Source organism: Amphiprion ocellaris, chromosome 18, assembly GCF_022539595.1.
Source record: "Amphiprion ocellaris isolate individual 3 ecotype Okinawa chromosome 18, ASM2253959v1, whole genome shotgun sequence".
In the NCBI taxonomy this organism is placed as follows: Eukaryota; Metazoa; Chordata; class Actinopteri; family Pomacentridae; genus Amphiprion; species Amphiprion ocellaris.
The window spans coordinates 5,171,645-5,179,487 of NC_072783.1; positions in this window are offsets into that span (position 1 = coordinate 5,171,645).

Genomic DNA, 7,843 nt, shown 5'->3' on the forward strand with positions numbered 1-7,843 from the left:
GAGAGTCTGTGGGAAACAGAAACCGCAGATCTCATCCTGGAACCTGGTGGACACCAACGAAGAAAAGACACGGATCACATACATGTAATATTCTACATGTATTTATGTACTTATACTACCAGTCTACAGTTTAGGGTCACTTAGAAATGTCCTTATTGTTGAAAGAAAAACATTTTTTTCAATTGAATGAATGATAAATGAAGATAACATTAATGAATGATAAATCCAGTCTAGACATTGTTAATGTGGTAAATGACTATTCTAGCTGGAAACAGCTGATTTTTAATGGAATATCTCCATAGAGGTACAGAGGAACATTTCCAGCAACCATCACTCCTGTGTCCTAATGCTACATTGTGTTAGCTAATGGTGTTGAAAGGCTCATTGATGATTAGAAAACACTTGTGCAGTTATGTTAGCACATGGATAAAAGTGTGAGTTTTCATGGAAAACATGAAATTGTCTGGGCGACCCCAAACTTTTGAACGGTAGTGTGTTATGAAACAGAGCTGTAGTGTTTATCTCCACCAAATCTACTCTGTGTGTATGTTCTGATTACAACTCTGAGAAATAAGTGAGATTTAAGGGAACTGATCATAATAAACTTCAACAGAAAAACAGCTTTTAACCCTCCTGTTGTCCTCATTTATGGGCATCAAAAAATATTGTTTCCTTGTCTGAAAAAAATCCCAAAATTCAGCAAAAAAATTCCCCAAATTTCTGAAAATTTGCAAAACCTTCAGGAAGAAAATTCCAATACTTCCTTAAAAGTTTCCCTTAAAAGTTTTATTAAAAAAAAAAAAACAAAACAAAAAAATTCCCCAAATTTGGCAAGAAAATTCTTGTAAATATTTTCAAAAAATGAGTAAAAATCTTCCAAAAAAATCCTAAAAATATCTAAAGTGATTACATATATATCAGTAAAACTTCTAGTATTTCCTTTAAGAATATTTTTTTTACATTTCTTTTTTAAAAAATTTTTTTGGGTGGAAAAATTTCCCAAAAACGTTGAAAATGTGGAAATTTTCACTATGACAATATGGTTTTTTTTCCCACATTTTCCAACTTTAAAATGGGTAAATTTTGAGCTGCAGGACGACACGAGGGTTCATTCTTGCCGTTGTGCTTCCTGTAACTGAATCTATCCTCCTACTGTGAGGTGGCAGTGAGAAACAGCTGGACTGAAGCTAGACGTGAGTGAACTCCACTGAAGATCGTGTTTCTGCTGGATGTAAATGGCGTGTGATGGTGTGTTGCAGATTGTGTATCCGTGCTTGCGTGTATTTAGCGTGTTGTCTGGCGTGCGGGTGTTCGTCCGGCGTCGTGTCCTGAAGTCTCGGTTTCTGTAAACCCAACCAGACTAAAACAGGGTCCACCACGTCTCCGTTTCAGGCGTCCTAAAACACTGGAGTAGTTTGGACACGAGGAGGAAGTTATGATTTGAAACTGTAAATATATTACTAGTGATGTAGCTTTAACCCTCACAAAATCAACCAAAATCCCACGAATTTCGCTTTCTCATTTTTATAAATTTTTGTCTCATTTTTGTCATTTGTCTACTTTTTTGTCAGTTTGTAACTTTTTTGTCAGATTTTTTTGTCTCTTTATGTTTTGTTTCGTGTTGTCTCATTTTTAGTCATTTTGTGTCTAATTTTTGTCATATTTTATCTTGTTTTTGTCTTTTTTTGTCCAACTTTTTTGGTTCATCTCTTGTTTTTGTTGTTTTGTGCTTCCTTTTTGTCTTTCTTGTGTTTTTTGTCTTATTTTTTGTCATTTTGTTTTGCTTTATTCGTTGTTGTATCGTTTTTGTGGTTTCGTGCTATTTTTTTCCCACTTGTGTCATTTGTCTATTTTTTTTGTTGTTTTGTTTCTCGCTTTTTGTCATTTTTTTGTCTCATATTTATCGTTTACCCAGTTTTTTGTCACTTTGTAACTTTTTTGTGTAATTTCTTGTCTGTTTTTTGTTTTGTTGTGTTGTTTGGCTCATTTTTGTCATTTTGTTTCTCGCTTTTGTCATTTTGTGTCTCATTTTTGTAATATTTTGTCTTATTTTCGTTGGTTTTTGTCTTTTTTTCCTCTAACATTTGTCTCATGTTTTTGTCCTTTTTGTTTCCTTTTTGTCTTGTTTGTGTTTTCTGTCTTATTTTTGTCATTTTGTGTATGAGGTGTGTACGAGTATGAGGTTCTGCTGGCATGAAAATCGTCCAAAACTACTACAAATCTGCCCAGAATTATGAATTAAACACAGATTTAGACTTCAGGTTGAGGCTTTTTATATCATTATTCTTCTTTAAAATCAATTTTAAACATATTTGGATAAATTACTCCAATAAAACAACTTATTTTGTCGCACTGAGTAGTTTTACAGTGTTTGAGCAGAGCTGTAGGTGAGCTGGTGTGCTTGAGAGGCAGGAACTTAATAAATCCACACATTCTAGGACAGTGTCGAGTTACTGAGCCATTTCAAGGAAGTAAGGGGCTATTTTAATGGGAAAAACTCTCAATATGCAGCTTTACAGTGCAGAAATTCATTTTTAGAGGACTTTAGGGACATGTTAGCATGAGAATCTGCAGGTTTTCAATGTTTATTTGTTTGTTTAGGGCGGTTTTAATGCTTCTTGGCCTATTTTAAGATGGATTTTGATGCATAAATGTGCATTTTTCCAACTTTGAAGAATATGTGCAGCTTAAAAATTCAAAAAGCTGCTTTCTGGTTTAACTTGTGAAGCAGCTAAATCAACTTCTAAAGGAGATACGTGCAGATTATTGAATAAAACCAGAAATTCTCCATTTGTCTGTCTTTCACATTACACTGTTTAGTTAGTATTTATTCTGGAAAACTCTGCTCACTAATCTAAATAAAATAATTTGACCAGTATGAGGTTCAGCTGGAATAAACACATTTGGATAAATGAGTCCAGTAAGACTGTCGTTGTGTTTTATTGACTCGTGTCTCTGCATTGTTCTCTCGGTGCATCGTAGAGGTTAACTGATCAGGACCCGTCTGTCTGAGCTCGGCCTCCCCCAGAGGTTTTCGCCCTTCGTTGGAAAAGCTTGGTGACGCTCTTCCTCGGCCTTCCCCTCCTCTCCCACCGTCGGGAGGAACACAAACAGAGGTGCTGCCTTCGTGAGGCACAAATCCCCACTTCCTCTGAAACTTCCAGCGCCGCTTTTTTCCTGTCCAAATTCCACAGCCATTAAACTTTCCTGGCAGGAATTCAGAAAACAACTCAGAGGAGAGAAGAGATGGAGGAGGAGGAGGAGGACGGAGCTCTCCAGCCTCCCAAACCTCCTCCTCCTCTGGATATCACAGATCTGAGCTCCTGCTGACGACCTTAAACAAAGATCTGACTTCATTCGTGTTTTCTCTGCCGGTCGGGTTTCCTCCAAAGTGTCTACTGGTTTTAGCAGAAGGTCACGTCTGATTCCGTGATAGAAAGCATGAACAGATGAGTGTGAGGTAAATATGACGGTCCAGCTGTGACGTCGGGGCTTTATTACTGCTTCGGTTCTCCAGCGGTAGCTACACAACACTAACAACATGGCCTCCCAGGCAGAGCTGCTGCTACCGAGCTGGACGGCTTCTCGCTTTCTGTCGGAAAGATTCAATAGAAATCTGTGTTTAATTAATAATTCTTGGCAGGTGTTTAGTAGTTTTGGGCGACTTTCATGCCAGCAGAACCTCATACTGGTCAAATTATTTTATTGAGATTAGTGAGCAGAGTTTTCCAGAATAAATACTAAATGGTGTAATGTGAAAGACAAATGGAGAATTTAGATCATTTCTGGTTTTATTCAATAATCTGCACGTATTGTCATTAGAAATAGATTTAGCTGCTTGACAAGTTGAATTATCAAACACTTTTTACATTTGTACTTTGAGTATATTCTTCAAAGTTGGAAAAATGCACATTTATGCATCAAAATCCATCTTAAAATAGGACAAGAAGCATAAAAAAAATCCTAAACAAATAAACATTGAAAACCTGCAGATTCTCATGCTAACATGTCCCTAAAGTCCTCTAAAAATGAATTTCTGCACTGTAAAGCTGCATATTGAGAGTTTTTCCCATTAAAATAGCCCCTTACTTCCTTGAAATGGCTCAGTAACTCGACACTGTCCTAGAATGTGTGGATTTATTAAGTTCCTGCCTCTCAAGCACACCAGCTCACCTACAGCTCTGCTCAAACACTGTAAAACTACTCAGCACTACACAGTAAGTTGTAATATTTGCGTTTTTTTTTAATCTACATATGTTTGAAATTGATTCTGAAGAAGAATAATGATATAAAAAGCCTCAACCTGAAGTCCAAATCTGTGTTTTTCTGCAGTTTTAAGGTGGAAATACTCAGTTCAACCTATGATACATCTTCAAAAACACCATAAAAACAAGTTGATGAGGTCAAAAATTGTCATGAATTATCTTTGACCTGTGATACTTGCTGTGATCATTCAGTATCTCCATGTAATCAGAGATCAATTCAGAATCCTAATGCTAAGATGTTCTCATTTAAAAACAGAGAACTTTTACAGGATTTACTCCCAGTGTCCACTAGGTCACGTCTGCGTCCATCCCATGATATAAACCAGATGAGCGTGAGGTAAATATGACGGTCCAGCTGTGACGTCGGGGCTTTATTACTGCTTCGGTTCTCCAGCGGTAGCTACACAACACTAACAACATGGCCTCCCAGGCAGAGCTGCTGCTACCGAGCTGGACGGCTTCTCGTCCGTCGGAGGGAAATTACACAGAGCTTAGGTGTCTTTATGGCCACAGCTGGTGTTTAGGAAATAAAAAAATAAACTGGCATAAATAGCACATGAAAATAATTTGACAGTTTCAGGTGTTTTATTGACTTCTCTGCTCGTTTGGCAGAACGCTTTAACCTGCAAACTGCTGCTGGAGTGAAACCCAGCTCAGGAAAAAAGGTTGTTATTGGATCATTCTGCAAACCCAAGGATATTTTTTAACCAGGCGTGTCCAACATGCGGCCCGCGGGCCAAAAGCGGTCCTCCAGAGGGTCCAGTCCGGCCCTCAAAGTGTAAAAATTACAGAGAAGACATTAACTGCAGATTGTAAATTAGTAAAACTATAAATATAAAATAATATCTAGACCATGACAAGTTGTTCTGATCATGAAGTAAAATAGCAGATTGTTGATTGTTCTTTTGTCATTTTGTTTCTCGCATTTCTCATTTTTTTGTTTTTGTTTGTCACTTCTTTTTCACTGTAACTTTTGTCTCATTTTTTGTCTCTTTTTTGTTTTGTGCAGTTTGTCTAATTTTTTGTCATTTTGTTTCTTGCTTTTGTTGTTCGTTATTTTGTCTTGCTTTTGTTGTTTTTTGTTTGACTTGTCGTTTGTTTTTCATTTTTGTCATTTTGTGTTTCCTTTTTGTCTCGCTTGCACAGTTTGTCTATTTTTTGTGATTTTTTTTCTCACTGTTGTCATTTTTTGTCTCGTTTTTGTTGTTTGTCCATTTTTTGTTGCTGTAACTTTTTTGTCTCGTTTCATGTCATTTGTCTCATTTTTTGTCATTTTGTTTCTCGCTGTTGTCATTCTGTCTTATTTTTCTAATATTTTGTTTTGTTTTTGTCCTTTATATTGTCTCACTTTTTTTGTTTCTCATGTTTTTGTTGTTTTGTGTTTTGTTTTTGTCCCGCTTGCATAGTTTGTCTATTTTGTCATTTTGTTTCTCACCTTTGTCATTTTTTGTCTCGTTTGTCCATTTCTGTCTTCAGAATCTGTCCACTGCAGGATGGTTAAGAATCCCTGTTGAGGTTTGGAAAAGTGGCAAACACTAATTCCTCATCTCTAGCCTCTTCTATAAAAGTAAAATATGCTGCGTATCCACCAACCCAAAGCTTCACATCCTTCCTTTCCTTCCTCCTACGTCAGGACACTCGACTCCCTGCCGTGACAGTGAAGGTTGTGAGTTGTGTGCTGCGAAATCACCAAATATGTGTGTAATTCCTGAGATACCAGGCCGGTGTGTCCACAATAAGCCAGCTGAAGATGAAAGCTCATCTTTCTATCTCAGATATGGCGCTCCGTCAACGATATATTTGAGATTTTCTTGCTTGAATTGAAGTCTTGAGCTAGAATGAATCTAAAAACATGAAGAAATTCTAGAGAGAAAAATGTAAAGATGATGTATAAAAGATAGAAGATGGTCAGATAGAGTAGCTTTACCTACGAGATTCAGCTGAGTCCATTATTTTTAGATGCAAGTTTTGTTTTCAATCGCTGTTTGGTTTGGTCTCGGGTTCAAGACTAGTAACAAATGTCATGTTTTGGTTTAAATTAGCCTCACATAGCCTGACCTACCCCCATAGTGCAGTAGAATGGTCTGACTGCACCCCATTCTGCTACAGAGGGGAAAAATGCTTGTATTTCTTTAACGAGCAAATTTTGCTGGATTTTGGTGGATTTTTTGTGAATGTTCTTAAAGAAAATATTAGAAGTTTTACTGATATATATGTAATCACTTTAGATATTTTTAGGATTTTTTGGAAGATTTTTACTCATTTTTTGAAAATATTTACAAGAATTTTCTTGCCAAATTTGGGCGATTTTTTAAAAATAAACTTTTAAGGTAAATTTTTAAGGAATTATTGGAATTTTCTTCCTGAAGGTTTTGCAAATTTTCAGAAATTTGGGGATTTTTTTTGCTGAATTTTTGGGTATTTTTCAGACAAGGAAACAATATTTTTTGGTGCCCGTAAATGAGGACAACAGGAGGGTTAAACCAATCACACCCATCTTGGGTGTCACTCAGCCCAGGAAGCAGCAACGGTGCCCCAGTAAAACACTGATGGTGGAGTTGTTTTAATGGAATATTTGCACACAGGGATGCAAGAACTGTCATTAAAACTGATTTAAAAAATACATTTTGTGTGCATTTTTTAATTTTTTTTTATGTCTCTCTGTGTGTAGTTCTGTCTTTCTCTGGGTGTTTTGTGTCACTTTCTGCTCTTTTTGTGTGTCTTTGTAGATTATGTCTCGTTTTTGTCTGTTTAGTAGCTCTCAGTATTTGTTTTGAGTCATTTTGTGTGTCTTTGCTGTTGTTTTGTTTCATTTTGCATCAGTTTTAATCTCTTTCTGGACATTTTGTGTTTGTTTTTCACCTCTTTTTTATTGTTTTACATCTTTGTATGTCTAAAAGGTGGTTGTTTCTGTGCTTGCAATGGTTTCTGTTTATTTTGCGTCTCTTTTCATCAGTTTTGAACTCTTTCTGGTCATTTTGTGTGCATTTTTATTGTTTTGTGTCTCTGTATGTAGTTCTGTCTTTATGTGGTCATTTTGTGTCACTTTCTGCTCTTTTTGTATGTCTTTGTAGATGTTTGTGTCTCTTTTTTGGGTGTTTTGAAGCTCTCAGTATTTGTTTTGAGTAAATTTATGTCTCGTTCTGTTGATTTGTTTCTGTTTGTGCTCATTTTCCATCAGTTTTAATGTCTTTCTTGACATTTTGTGTGCCTTTTTCAGCTCTTTATTTTTTTGTTTTGCTTCCATTTTGCTTCTTTTTGCAAATACCAAAGTTTTATGCCAAAGCTTTCTCTGTAAAATGACTGAGGAAGCTGCATTTTGTTCCAAACTGAGCTGAGATTTTGAATATCATTTGGACATTCTGGATGACATCTTTAAGAAAACAACATTTTAACGTGCAAACAGTGTTTCCTAAATGATCCATTTGGAGCGTTAAAGGAGGGAGGGTGACTCGGGGCAGATGAGGTGGGAAAAGGTCTCACTTTCCTTTAAACATTTAACCAGCAACACACATACATCCCTTTGGTGTTGAGCCTTGAACTTTCCCTCTGTCACCTTCCTCGGGCTTTATCTTTTT